The sequence below is a fragment of the Strix uralensis genome, chromosome 1 (genome assembly GCF_047716275.1).
Source record: "Strix uralensis isolate ZFMK-TIS-50842 chromosome 1, bStrUra1, whole genome shotgun sequence".
Taxonomy (NCBI): Eukaryota; Metazoa; Chordata; class Aves; order Strigiformes; family Strigidae; genus Strix; species Strix uralensis.
The window spans coordinates 41,089,474-41,104,995 of record NC_133972.1 but is presented as its reverse complement, the minus strand read 5'-3'; the positions used below and the strand labels follow the sequence as shown (position 1 = coordinate 41,104,995).

Below are 15,522 nucleotides of genomic sequence, written 5' to 3'. Positions count from 1 at the left end.
CTCAAAGATATTGAACATATTTAGCTCATTAATAGTTCTGCTTCTGGAAGAAAAAGTAACTTTTACATCAGAACAATCCAGAATAGCAGACTGAAACCTGTCATGTATGTGCACATCAGCATTCTAGCTCATCTTTTCCTGCATCTCCTTCACCACCCATTTATTTAATCCTGGTTTCAAACCCTGTCAGGTAAAAGTCACAAGCACATAAGAAAATAAATGAATAAGCAACATTTCTTTTCATATTATTAAAGAAGCAAAACCCAGGATATCCCTTATATTATCGACACATTGTCTTTTCACTCTAATGAAATAGAGCTGGAGAAGGTAGACTATGCTATGGATAAGAATTAATTTAATACAGTTTTGCAGCTGTTAAGACAAAAATTAAAATGCTTTGTCTTCCTGATTACATTCTGAATACATTTTGGATACATTGATCAACTATTGATCAAGTGCGACAAAGCAGTGACTTGCACCTTTAGAATTTAGAGAGGTCAGGGAGAGATCAGTGACAAGGCATTTCACCCCACTCACATTGACCGAGTAGTTACCATAGAAAACAGTAGTTACTAAGAATGGAAACCTTGGGAGTTGGCTACTTCAGCTGAATTCATTAATTCAATAAGATTTTTAGTGTCCAGTACAAACTAACCATTAAAATTATCCCTTTCTCCTCTGACCACATTAATGTTTCAATAGGATCCAAATAAAAACTTTGTTGTTCTCATGTGGATTTGAAGGAGGGCCTAACTGAGGCAATCCTAGTTTCCTTCCCCCTCCTCTAATGGCCAGCTGTAACAAATACACTACGTACGACTGCTGTAATATATGGTACACTGACATGTTATATAGCCTACAGAATTACCATGTCAGAATATTATCACTTTGTCAGCTTCCCACTACTCCCTCTTGTCATAAAATGCACAATGTGGGAAGATAAATGTGGATCCAAGTGCCTAATCACGTCTGGAATTTCTGGTATGTTGTACTGCCCAGTGAAACAAATTATAAAACACCAGGAATAAAGTGGTAGTTGCTAAAGATTCCCTAAGTTTACAAAGACAAGTCATCAACAATATTAAGCCTCAATCCCTTCCAAGGACAAAAAATCCCCGCGAAGCAGAGCAAGTGCCATCTCACCAGAAAACTGGCATTACTCTACCGTAGTGTCATAAAACCAATGAAACTTCTGGTAACTTCAGGTAAGAAGAAGAAACATCTCCACAGTTCTGCTGAATCTCAAGTCAGTACAATCTAACAAAATTAACCAGTCACATAAATCTCGATTTTAAAAAAGTCCTCAATTATTATCTAATATTATTCTGATGGCCTTAACAGAAACCAAGCCATTCCAAAATAAATCCAATAGTATGGCCAAAACAGCAACACATCACAGATGTGTATGTAAAAAAATCACCTCTTCCCAAAGCACAGCATGCTGTTCTCCAGCAACTTTGGTAACATGCATCCCCCACTGCCTTCCAGATGCCCTCTAAGAGACCTCTCAGAAGAAAAAGCTTACTCAGTAGGATCTTTGGAAAGGGGGACTAAAGTTAGGAAAGGGCAGGATAGGTCCTGTGACCTATACGTAAGTAGCAAAGAATTTTAGTATGTTATCCTGCAAACATTAAAACTAAAGGATGACCTGATCAGCATTTGAAAAGTGGACATTTTTAATGAAGTACAAGAGTCCGTTAAAACAACTTTCCTCAGAGCAGCTCCTTAGTGCTGATTTATAAATTAGTGCTGATTTATAAATTGCTAAATGTAATCATGCCAGAATTTTAACTCAGAATTAAGCATCCCAACCTCAGTGCTACACTTTAAATAGCGCATACTACACTCAAAACCGCATCCATAACCCAGATCTAATTTTTTTCAGTTTCCATAATACAACAGATTTATATTTCACTTAAGTCGGGTTATTAAAAGAAAACACCATTAACTTGAACTTAACTTTATGCCAACAGCATTTATTATAAGAGTGATTTTTCTTAATTAGACGTTTTTCTCTGCTTTCCTTTTGGTTGTTTAAGAGTGCCCCAGAAGAACTGTCAATGTATGGGATACAAACCTGTCCCCATCCCCTCTGCTCTCCTTTCACATGCCTCTTGCAGCATCAGCTTCACCAGTCCTGTTACAAAACACCCTGTAACCACGTAAGTAACAGCACTGAATGCTTCCAGGCACAGAGTTGCACTTCTGCCAGGATATAAAGGGAGTACCTACAACTCAACTCCTGTAACATGCAGAAATTAACCTGACAAATGAGATTTTTTTCTCCCTAATGTCTTTCAGAGACAGCGATTATTTCCTTTCACAAAGCCACTTGACAGTTTCACTCCTGAACCAAGCCCTGGTCACGGAAAGCCTGGCAAACCCTCTCCTGACGGCTTCTTTGCGCCCAGCGTATTCTTTGCTTTTTCTAGCCACGGCTTCACGTCATGCTTTTTTGCTTTGCCCCCCGCCCCCCTTAGAGTAACCACAGCCAAACAGCCGCTTCCGAGATGAATGCTAAACCCTGCGTAACTGCTACAAACCCCCCGAGCAGTTTGCCCGGGACGCCCGGCCGCCTTTGGAACTCCGCGGCGGCAGCGCCGCGCCCCGACTCGCTCACAGCCGGCCCGGGGACCCGCGCTCCTGCCTGGCAACCGCCCGCCAGCTCCCGCTAGTCCCGGACCGCGCGCCGGGGCGCGGACGAAGCGCGGGGCGCAGGTGAGCGCCCGCCCCAGCCCAGCGGGGCCGCTGCGCGGCTTCCCCACACCCTCCTGCGGTGGCTCCGCGCCCCTCTCCGCTGCCCGGGCAGGGCGCACCCGCGGCAGAGGCTCCCCCAGAGCCAGCGGGCGGGCGGGCGCCCGGGGGGGGCAGCGCCGCGCAGCGCCGCGCATCCCGCCCGCACTCACCGCGCCGCTCCGCGCCGCTCCGCTCCGCTCCCCGCGCCGGGACGCGGCGGCAGCGCCTCCCTCCTGCGGCGGGGTGGAGGCTCCGCGCCCCCTCCGCGGTGCCCCGCGCCGCCCAAGCTCCCTTCCGCGGGCGTTCACCCGCCCCCCCCGGCATCACGCGGCCGCCCCTCCCCGGGAGCCAGCGGCTCCATCCGCAATGCAGCTGCGGCCGCCGCCGCCGCCCGGCCCGGCCCGAGCGGGCACCTGCCCGCCCCCCCCATCCCCCCCCGATCCGAGCTCACCCGCTGCGCAGCGCGGCCCCGGCCCCGCGGGCGGACGGGCTGCGCGGACACACCGCGCCTGAGCGCACGGCCGGAGCAGGCACAGGGAGCTCCTGGAGCTGGTGCGCCGTCAGGGGTGTGAAACAAGGAGGAGAGACGGGAGAGGGGGAAAAATGATAAAAAGAAAAAAAAAGAAAAAAAAAAAAAGGAGAAAAAACAACAACAACAACAACAAAAAGACGAAAAGGGTGTTATTTCCAAAAGGACTTTTGCGGGCTGCTTCTCCCCCCAAACCTATTACTGCGACGGACCCCTGGGACAGGGCGAGATTAATTGCTCTGTGTTATGAAGAAAATGATAGATGCCATTAATCAGCGAAGTTGTAAATCATCCACGTTTGTAGATGGAATTCAGAGATCAGCCGGGACAGATGGCAGGCAAACAGCACTCTCCAGGTCTGGTGTAAATCACCCAACTTCTGGAATTATTAAACAGCCAATGGCAGAATCTCATACATTTTCTTAAAGAGAAGTGTTCCTTAGGAAGATGAATATTCACTTCATGTTATGAGAGTGTTTCCAATCGCTGTTACACTTCCCTTTCTAAATAATGAAAGTATTGGGCTTTCCTTCCTGGATGTCAGAAACATGAAACTGAAAAAATAAACAAGACTTTTCACACAGATATCTTTCAAACATGGATAAGAAGCAAAGCCAGGCAAACTACACGAGTGCCCAAGTCATTGCTTTAATGCGCTTTCTGAAATAAACAGGCAAAGCTGTAAGTTAATAGGTTTGTCCTGATATCTCCAGTAGATTTGTCTTTACTTGCAGTAACTACGGCAGCAAAACAATTGTTTTTTCTAGTTTTGTGTTCATACACTTTGAGGAAAGCAGTGAATCAATGCCACTTTTATTCACTACTTCTAAAACATTAGACATTCTGAGGAATCTAAATATTCCAAGTGGAGAGAATAGCTTTTTTTCATTAGCCTCCCCTAATTTTTCTTTTCACATAGCAAAAATGAGTTACGGTATGATCAACTTCAATCAGTCTTTCATGGTATCACATTGATTGATATGTCAAATGCTTGTCCAAATATAAGCTTAGCACCAATATCTATGACTGAGTAATTGTGAGCTTGATTGCATGTCCTGTAATAATGTGATCAATCTACAGCAACATTCAGACTTTTGCAAAAACCTGCTCTATAAATTCAATAATAGCATCTATTCTACCACATAAAAGGGACCACAGTCCAAAACACATATTTTATAATAGTTATTAAAAAAAATTCAAATGTTAACCTCATGATATGTAAAGTAAATATTTACCATGCTAACCAGTTTAATCTTCATTATTAAAAACTACTTTTAGGAAAATTAATGTTACTTTCATTAGATTTAAGAAAACCAATGTACAAAATATCAGAAGTGTGGTTTTATGTTTGTTTTGGGGGATTTTTTTTAGCTTACTCTCAGCATTTGGATTTACTGAGTACTGTACCCTGAGTCATCTTTAAATTGCTTCAGTACCTGATGCAGAAACAGTGTCACACAGAGGTATCATCCTTCCTAATGTTGGTGCAAAATCCAGGGAAAAATGAGTTTAAATCATTTATTTTTTAAATCAAAAGGGCAAAACTAACACTTCAGGTGAAGAAACAGGTCACTTAGAAATATCACTATATACAATCAGAGTAATTTAGGTTGGGGAGGACCTTTAGAGATGAGGTAGTTCAACCCTCTGCTCAAGGCAGCGCAGCTTCAAAGCTAGAGCAGCTTCCTCAGCACCTTGTCCAGCCAAGTTTCAAAAATCCCCAAGAACAGAGATTCTGGCTTTTCTGGGGAAACTGTTCAATTTTGACTACTGCTTATTGCAGAGAATGCTTTGTTTTTTCCTAATAAGTATTTCCCTTGCTGCAACTTGTGTCTGTTGCCACTCATCCTTTCTCTGGGCGCCTGAGAAGTGTGTGGTTCTGCCTTCCCTGTAAGCGCTCTCTCAGTAGTTGAAGATATCAATTAGATCCTCCACCTTAGCCTACTTTTCTCTAGACCTCTCAGAAATATCACTAGCTGTTCACAGATTCACTACTCTATTCCTTTTTAATAAATCTCACTGAATTTAATATTATAAAGTAAAACTGTTATGGGGGGTGGGAGGCATCCCATTTCTCATAGTATTAAAAATGGATGACTAAAAATGACTCATCCGTCTTCTAAGAGAGATATTTATGATGAAACCTACACAAAACAGCATGGTCAAAGTAAACTACCTCCTAAGTTCCTATTTGTATCAGAAGGAGCAAAGACTCAGGTCAAAGTCATGTACATCCCCTTTAGCCATACAAGTTGGTCATACAGTAACTTTAAGGGTATCAGCAGCACCTATAAAGCAGACAGTTTTCTCAGGCCTTATGTAAAAAAAACATTTAATACTGAATGATAAGTTTTTCCACCAACAGCAATGACATTTGCCTGAGATGCAGTTTCTTGGGCATATTTGAGAGCTAGTACACATCTTTATGCGTGGCTAGTGCTGAGATAGGTCATGAAGTGAAGTTGTTAGGCACAGTAGCTCAGAGGGAGGTTGGGAAAGGGAAGAAATGCCAAAAAGGGTAGTCTAGGTTAAGACTGTTTTCCCTTTTGTTCACACAAGCTCTGGATTGTCTGCCATCTCAGCAAAAGAGAAAACTAATTTCTAGCCATTGTATTAATCTTAAACTCTTTGAATTGTTTACCAGTATTCTCATTAATACTATTTGTATTTTAACTTATTTCTCCATTACATAAATCATGCACTCTTTCTCTCTACATACATATATATATAACATCAAAAAAAATACATATACTGATAAGGTATATAATCTTAAGCATCTCATGGATGCAGACGTCGTTTTAAAGAATCCCCATTTCACACCAGGAACAAGCAGGCAGGTATATCTAAAATGTAATATTCTGCTATAATGCAGAATCACCATCACATTCTAAACAACTCTAGCAGCCTTGCAAGGTGTGTTTGCAATTTTTGTGTGTTTTTTTCAGGCCCTTTAGAGCAAATCAAAGATGAGAACTGAAAAGAAATTGTCTCAAGTCTTCTGGGAGACAGTCTTTAAAGAAACAACCAAAAAATATCTTCTTAAATCTGTTAAGAACTTTTGAAACCTTTCAGAGGTTTTGTAATGATGCAAAAAATACAAGGGAAAAAAAATCTTCCCTAAGGGACTTGACAAGAGAAAATACATGTTCGTAGTCAAGGAGCTAAACAATTCAACAAATTGGAGTAGGATAAGGAAGCTTTCACCTCAGTTCAGCAAAGCTGCGATAAATTGACTGAGTTGATACTGTTTTACATATTCTATCCCTTACGTGACATTAATTAGTTATTTCAGTGAGTAGAAGTCTACCCAAGAAATCACCAGCACAGCAGACCCTAATTGGCATTCCTGTTCACAGGCTATGTAGAAAGCATTCATTTTCTAGCACCATGTGGACACAGACTGCGCACACAACCATACCACAGATTACATTGAAATGTTTAAGGCAAAAATGATGATGAAGTGCAGACAGACTTACATTGCCCATGCCTATGATGCAACTCAGCATTTACCTGCTCTTTTCTGAACCATTGTCTTCTAGTCTTGTTTTAAAATGAGAAAGAACTTATCATTGAATAAATGTATTTTTCCTTCCTCCATTTGAAATGTTACTCAACACAAAGTCAAAAATCCGTTGCTTTTATTCGAGGACTATTCCTTACATGAATAAGCAATACAGCAGTTTGAAGACACTTCCTTGGTATTTCGGCCACACATGCTAAAGCAGAAAAAAACAAAAAAATACTTAATTTTCCATCTATTTAGGAATACCTCTGTTTTTGCCTCAGAAACATGCCAGTCTTGGACCAGTCAGGATCAGGGCGACACGCTGAATCATGACAAACTCAAGTTTGTTGAAGGGGGAGCATTGCCAAGAGCAAATGCCACTGCACTGTATGCAAGCTCCCAATTTATTACCACTTGTTTACATAGGTTCGTTTTTACTTTTACATCCTACTGACCTTCAGGTTTTGCCTGTTTACTGCTCACATGCTCACCACACTCTGCAGGTGGTGTTCTTTACTGCTGTTTTTCACACAACACGGTGTTCTGTTATGTTGCCTCAGTTACCCACAATCAGTCTTCTAACCTCAAGGTCAGTTTACATTTTGCTAACCACCAATTTGTAATTCCCACAGAAACAAAACTGCCTTGTGTCATATCCAAAACATCCAAACTGGAAGACCTGACAACTGTTAGTTTTCCTAACAGATTTACATCTTTGGAAAGGCTTCTGCTGAAGAATTTTCTTTTTCTAGAACATCAATTGAATTGTTAACAGTGCATTTGTTCTACTAGAAATAGATTATAAAAAATATATTTGAATGGAAGCAGATTTTGGACATTCTTGCTCAAATCCATTTTTCTGTGTATCCCCTAAAAACTGAACACTTGAAAGTACTGGAATATAAATTGCTCATTGAGGAAAGTTCTGCCATGCCATAAAGGCTTACCTTTGACGAACTGATATTTGAAACAGGTTTTAAGAGATATATCATGATATTTTATATCTATCACTAACTCCAGCAATACTATGAAGATCAGAGCAATAAATATTTCCAGCTGTCAAGAATAAGAAATCTGGAAAGCTTTGTAGGGACAGGAGGAAAGCCTGGAGAGCACCTGGAGGGGAAGGGGGAAAGAAGAGCCTGAAATCGTATTGCCCAGAACAAGGATGGGCACAAGGGCAGAACAGCGATGGGGTGCGCAAAGTGGCTGCTGGAAGCTGAGAATGACATTTATGTAACTAAAACAGGAAAATGTTTTCAGGGCAGAACCAGCTAATTTTTTTTTTTTTTTAATCCACATGGGGATTTAGCTTTTCAGGTAAATTTATTTTGCCTAAGGCCTGCAAGCTTTGCTGTTAAAAGCTCTGTGCAACAAGCAGTGAAAATTTTATTCAGATCAATGAGGTTAATGGGACCATTCCAACACTCCACACCTGAGAGCTCTTGTGTATATACATATTTTTAGGTGATGTACCTAGTTCTTTATGAAATATATCTGTCAGATTTTTAAAAACATTAGAGAAATTTTATTAATTTCATGAAATATTCAATGTATTTCTACAAAGGAATATCTAACCCTGATCATCTATATTCCATAGGGGGGAGAAAATAGACTGTGTCAACCCAAATTAATGTCAGTATTTTAATCCCTTGCTTTAAGCTGAAGGTACAAGGAGTGCAAGGAGAACATTCCAGTCCTGGATTCATGCTCCTGGAACATGGTCTGCACTGCACTTACTGCTTTTCTTTCACAAGTACTTACCTGGAAATTTGAAATTCTATCATTCACTGCATATCCAATATACACCAAAGCATGTCAGCTTTAACATTATAAAGGCTGATTTACAAAAACAAGAACCTTTGTTGCACACCATTATTACACTTGTAATGTCTATATGAAACCCCAGTTGGATAGCACCTTTATTAATGATAATGAACCTTCTTAACATTAGTTAACTCTTAAACAGAGGAGTACTTTCTTGCCAGTTATGAAGTTAACAGTAGAATTAAACTGACAAAGGATAATTTACTGAAACATTCTTTGTTTTAAAATAGTTTGGAGACTAGAGAAACTCCAGGGAGTTGGCAATTCAAAATATAAAGGTCAGTTTCTGTTAACAAAAACAGAATATACATAGAGGGACAGAATTTTAATGAAAAGCTGTCCCACTGTGGAATAATTGCTTATTACTTTCATCATCCCTTAGGAAATATGTAGATAATCCTATTTCAAGACATATAGCATAACTGAAATTTAGGGAGAACGAACAAGGCTTGAATCTGTTACAAAGGACTATGTATCAAAGGTACAAAGGACCCAGTTCACAGCTACATCAGAAACTGTAAAAATCCAGTCTGGTTGAAGAAGATCGGGGAGACTTTCCTGGATGTGCCTGTAGAGAGCTAAAAATGTACCCCCAACAGCATCCTTAAGTGTGCTGCAAGAAATCACTAATTTACCAGTAAGAACAACTATAACATCCCTCATTTCAGCCTGCTAGTGTACAATTTTTCTCTCAAGGGAGCCCCCTTCCGTAGCTATATGGAATAAGATCATGCTCTTTGGTCCTGGAAGTAGAAGCAGTGTGATGAGAAAAGATCTCCTAGACTTTCATTTGTTTCAATTTTTAGCCATAAAATTGTACAGAATTTTTTTCAAGTGGAACAAATGCATGTTTTCTATGTAGACACTATATAAGTAGTATATGTTTTAGATAAAAGGTTTATAGGATCTGGTCTGACAACACAGAGGTTTACAGGGTCTTTTCATTCGCTAAAAGCAGATACCAGTCACCCTATCACTAACACACACGAACTGAACATGACCACTAAAAGTGGTCATTTTTTAACACACTGCAATCTAAACAACATCATTTTCAATTTTAAACTTCATATGTCCTTTTCTGTGTTGGATTGCTCTGGTATGGCCAAATGCAGGCTGCACCTCACTGTGATTTTTGGCTCAGAAAAATGGAAACATCACCATTCCAAGGGACAGGATCAAGAGATGGTGTGCCTGTCAAAGATAGAAATTATTTTCCACAGTGAGTTTTACGTTTGCTCGTTATCATCAATTTTACTGTGATGATACCTTTTTCTTACAGACGATGACAATTTTCTACTAGACTGAAACACTGAATCGCGTACGCAAATACTAATTTCATAATTTTTCAACAGAGCATTATTCTAATGCTTCAGGAAATATATTGTCTAAACTGACTTGATCAGTCATACAGCATGAACTCTGCATGGTATAGAATGGTCTATATAGGATTGTTTTGGAAATGTGAATATAGAATATTTAGCACATTTTTAGAGTATGTAGAATATGAAAATATTTTGTTGCGGTAGTCTTCACAGACATTTTACTGTCACACAGAGTACTGACACTCTTTAAACTGATATCACATAAGCATTACCAGAAGAAGATAGATCATAATAAAAACTGCCCAGCAGAAATGGTTGCAGAGCTGTTTGTATCTTCTAAAACCCCTTAGGGGGAAGTAACTGTTCATGTCTATTCATATGACTGGGTCTTCTGACACCTTAGGGAATTTTCCTTTCCTGGCTATAGAAACATTTGTTGGGGCTTTTTTTGCAGATCAGAGTTGAATTTTTTTGTTTGTTTGTTTTTAAATGAAGCAATAAGGTCTCAGCATTTAATGAAAGGATAGGTGTAGCTAAGAGGAAAGACAAGAATAACTGATCTGGCTTGCTTACACAAAATTCTGCCCACAAGGGCTACAGCTGAAATCAGTAGCATTATCTAAACTTCAGTAAGTGTCATAATTGGGATTTATAAAACCAGATGAAGAATAGGCAGCCCAATGCTCATCCTTGAGGTTGAAAGCAAAGTTTCCTGTAGCTTTGAAGAGGATGTTATACTTTGCTGCCATGTCTGATATTTCCATATTTAAAAGCCAGAAAAATACGCCAGACATGTTTATAACATAAATACAATTATATATATATAAGCTAAACTCTGCATTGAGAAACCTAAATATTTTTTCAGAAGAAGTCTCTAGACTTTAAGAGCTAGTGTTTGAGGTTTTTCTAGCTGATTTAAAAAAACAAACCAACCAACCCAAATTAAAAACAGAGTTAAGGCTTAAAGAGTTGGATACTCAGCTGCTTTTTAAACACTAAAGACCAAATTTTCTGGACTCAAAAGGCTGCCAGACCCCCAGGTTAGAGGGGGCCTGGGACAAATATTGCTTTTTCCATGGCTTCTAACCTTCCATGAACTGAACAGCAATCACCCACCCCCAAAAAAATGAGACCTGTTCGAAGGCTATATTGAATCAAAGCAGAAGATTGTTTCAGTAGCTGAGCTGCTGGGATTTTGGATTTCAATTACAGCCTTTTATTTTTCATCCACTGGACACACACCACCTACTGACAAGATTGACAAACATGATCAGAAGCATGTCTATAGGCTCTGAGGTACACAGAGAATTATGCAATGATTTTTTTTAAATATAAAATGAAAGCACTATTGGCAGTTACATATCCTAAATAAAATAGGTTAAAACTTTTATGCAACTTTGACATGGTGAATAAAGGAACTAGAGTTATGGCTTAAAAGTTATGAATATGATATTGGCTAGAAAGTAACAACAATTTTCAACTTTATGTGTTGCTTTTTCTTAATTTTTTCCCCTTTTATAATTGCCTCAGAGCTTAGGAAGTTCTGGATAAAACATGGATAGAGCAGACATCATCCCAACAAAGCAGACAAAATCCTTGTGCAAAAGGCAGAAATGAGAGATACCTGGAATCCTATCTTCTACTCCACAAAGGATAGTTCATTGTATTTTAGGTTTGACTGTATTTTAAAAAGCCTTCAGGGCTATGAGTTTGTCATTCTAGAGTAACTGTCCTAACACATTATGGAGACAAGGTAAAAGAAAGGCTCTGGAATCAAACTTAAGACCTATTTTCGAAAAGCACTTACAATGACTAACTGAAATCCGTTTGAAAAGCCATACTTAGACCCTTCTGAAATTTAGAAAATTATTGTAATCTGTCTAGGCAATGGTTTGAATTTCCAGAGAACTATCTGGCCTAATCAAAAGCTGTTGTTCCCCACCCCCTTCCCTTTTCTATAGCTGTACAGTGAAGAGTATGCTTCACAAAGCCCCTAGTGGCACTAATGATGCTATCACTCCTTTTTGCTGAGCTGTCATTTCTCCTAATTATCATTTATATTGGGTTCTGCTACTTTCTGATATTAATATTGCCACATATATACTTTAATTGTTAGGCAACACTATGCAGTGCTTATTCAGAAGAGAATTTCAGCCCCCTCATCTTCCCTGAAGCTTGAAATGTTGATGGATGTCTTTAAGATGGTCCCTGCTTAATGCTCATTACCAGGGGAAGAGTTAGCTGCTCATAAAACCTTTAATTCTATACATGCAAATGTCCATTGTTTGAGCAAAATGGATAATTGAGCACCTAATTAGTGAACACCTACTTGCACAGACAATTAGCCAATTTGCAAGAACAGATGCTGGCTTATGAATGCATAGAAACTAGTTGCAATGGCATGCAGGTGCCTTTCACAGGTGACTCCCTTTGACCTCTTAAGTTTCAAGCTAGTTTCCTTTTCCAGAGAAGATGTGGAGAGGGAAGGAAATGACACTATGTCAAGTATTCCCTTTAGGATTTTATACTTGAAGATAATATATAAATAGTGTAAGAGGTCTTAACAAATCTCTGGAAATTCCCTCACCCTTAGATCAGACCCAAGCACTGGCTCCATTACCTTCATGGTTGCACTGTAACTGGACCAAGTGCAGTTGCTCACCTTTTCTCCTTCACACCAATCTTAGTTAAATGGAAGGCCAGTTGATTTAGCTACTAAGTAGTAAGTGCCAAGATCTACTCACACTAATTCTAGGCTCTGTAATATTACTTCAGTAAATTTGACTGTTAACTCTTGCGATATATTTTTTACAACTGCTCATTTAAATCAATAGGTGACCCTGTTATCATAGGTATAATTTAAGCGTTTCTTCCTCTGGAAGTGGGTTTAGTTTGCTTTGCTTTGACCAATTATTCTACCAAGGAAGTTTGCTGACTATGCTTTCACAGCTTAATCTGATCCATTTCATTATTTGCCTTTAAAAGAGATATCTCAGTTACTTCACAGAAGATCTCTCTATATATTCCGATATTAGAATATCTCTATGCAACAGATAAAAAGCTAATGTAAACAATGGAAGTTATCCAAAACATGAAAGCTAGGCCATCTGTTTGGGGAGCAGTCTCTATCTCACAGACAAGGGTCTGCCAATGCATAATTCTGGCACTTCAACCACCAGAGCCTGGTCCTAGAGCTTTCTACTGCTCTTTACATTACAGTCAGACTAATAGTTTACCAAAACACACAGACAAAAGTGCCTGTTCAGGTTGCTGCCTCCCCATCACCAGGAGTGTTGCACAGCCAGACTTACCCAGAAGGGTCACTGCTGCGGGGCAACCACCGATGTAGGCATCAGCAAAATCTTACGCTTAAAAAAAAAGATAAAAATGAAATCTGGTGCAATACAGGTGTTTTCCCTTTGTAATAGGAGGCAGAACTGTAATTAGAAAACATCCTAATCTTTGAAGAATTTCTGTGAGATCCTAGATCTCTCAAAAAATCTTTCCACTTCAGCTTATCTTAAGCCTTTCCAATAACTGGATTTCTTACCTCATTGTATTGGATTTATTACTTTCTCTCCCAGAAGAAGTGGGAAACATCTGTTGTATTTTGTCATTTTAAAAGTATAATAAACACAATATGCACATCTTTGGTACAAGTTGTTGTTGCTTAAAGTAAATTTTGTTTGTGAAGAGAGGTAAGGGGACAGATGCTCTGTTAATTAGTGTGAAACAGAAGTAGAGCTTCCCATAAATTTAGGCAGTACTATGACTCACTCATTTTGCTAATACAAACCTGATCAATTCTAATTCTGTTTTCTACAGAGATGAATTTGCTGATTACATTTGATTCACTTGAAGAAGACTTAAGAAAAATAAGTCAGTTCATAACATTACACATTGAGGAACCTTCCGAGTTTCTAGAACTAATTATTTTACAAAGCTTAATTCTAGCTTTACTTTCTGTCTAAAAGTTAAAGCAGTTTCCCAAATAGCTAGCTTTCAATAATGCTGCTCAAAAGACCAGCTTGTAAAATAGAGATATTTGAAGACACATTTTGATTTTGTGCTATGTGGCATGTTTGCTTAAAAAAAAAAAAAAAACCAACAAAAAAAACCCACCACCACCTACAAACAAAGGACTATGTTGCAAAAAGTAAAAAGGGGAAAATTAAGAGTTGGAGGCAGGAAATATGATGACATTTTCCAGTTCACTCAGAATAAAACAGGTAGAGAACACAGGCAAAGTGGGTGCCTTACAGCCAGAGTGACTTGGTGAATACTAGCCTCCCAGAATGTCATAAAGCAGCAATACAGATACTTGCAACTGGAGAAAGCTATTGACCAGTTAGGGGAGAGGAAGAGCACTTAGCAGCACCAGTTAGCAACTCTTAAAAAGTACTCTCAGCAGCCAGCACAACACTGAAGAAAACCTGTAAATTAGTCACCAAATGGAGCTGCTATCTCAGGAGGGATGAAATGGAGGTCTTCTAATGTTATCAATTGTCTTTCCCTCCTGAAGCAAAGGGACATACCTGTTTTGTGCTCAGGCACAGCAAGACCCTTCCCTCTCTATGGACCAACCAGGTAACCTGCATTAGAAGCAATTCATAAGGAGAGATGTCATCTGAAATGGCCCTTTTCCCACTTTTATCCTTTATCTAATCTAGACAGTGTGTGGACCTATTTGTGAGGTATTAGTATTGATTTATTACTCAGATTTTAAGGTGTTCATTATAATCTGAGGTTTTGATATTAACATTTCATATTTTGGAAACAATACTCTTTCTTAAAATACCAGACTTTCATAAAAATTTGGAAACCTCTGGACATTAATCTTCAACTCAGATTAGCTTTCAAGCATAAAAGACTATTCTGTCCCTTAAATAAAGGGATTGTATTATACTTGAGAAACAGCCTTTTGTGGGATATAAAGAGCTGCAAGTGCCAATCATTTTCACTAGAAAGTTACCTTTAATCACAAGCAAATGTATTCTTTATAAAGACAACCTGCACTGCATCTGTTAAGCGCCAACAATGCAATTAGTAGACTTAGTATATCAAAGATGTTATTTATGCACTCCCCTTATGCACACCTGTTAGCAAAAACCTTTTTATATAGCTTAGCAACCAGTTTCAGTCACTTCATCATCTGTTTTCATTGTCAGGCTTGGTCACTTAATATTTGCAAAGAATTTTAACAGTGTGCTTTTAATCCTGGGAGCAAAACGGTCACCACATAATAGCCAGTATGCCAGCACACAACTAGGTTTCATCTGGCTTTCTATGCTTTCCCTCCAGCTGCTATTCAGTTCAACCATTTTATAGTTACATAAGACCATAGTTTATTTGGAAAATGGCAAGTAGAAAATTGTTGCTGGTGTAAAACTTTGGGGAGCTCATTAATTTACAAGAAAAAAAAAAACCAAACCAGTTTTTCGATATAACATTTCAATGATCAAACTAATAAGCATGAAAATAAGGTAATTCACCAGGCTTGAGATTCCAGTTGGGTGTCCCTGAAGTTTACAGTCATTTCCTCTAATTACCCACAAGACAGTTACTTATTTCCATGTAGTAGTTCTGATAATTTCATCCCACTC

General features: G+C 39.2%; 1 long non-coding RNA gene across 1 annotated transcript; it reads right to left on the bottom strand.

Annotated features, from left to right (window-relative positions):
- Window positions 1-3,402: 3,402 nt before the first annotated feature.
- LOC141941243 (uncharacterized) lies at window positions 3,403-6,968 on the bottom strand. The gene is made up of 2 exons (XR_012628256.1): window positions 6,776-6,968; window positions 3,403-3,819 (listed from the first exon to the last, which is right to left on the bottom strand). It is a non-coding gene; the product is annotated as an uncharacterized LOC141941243 (long non-coding RNA).
- Between the last annotated feature and the right edge of the window lie 8,554 nt (window positions 6,969-15,522).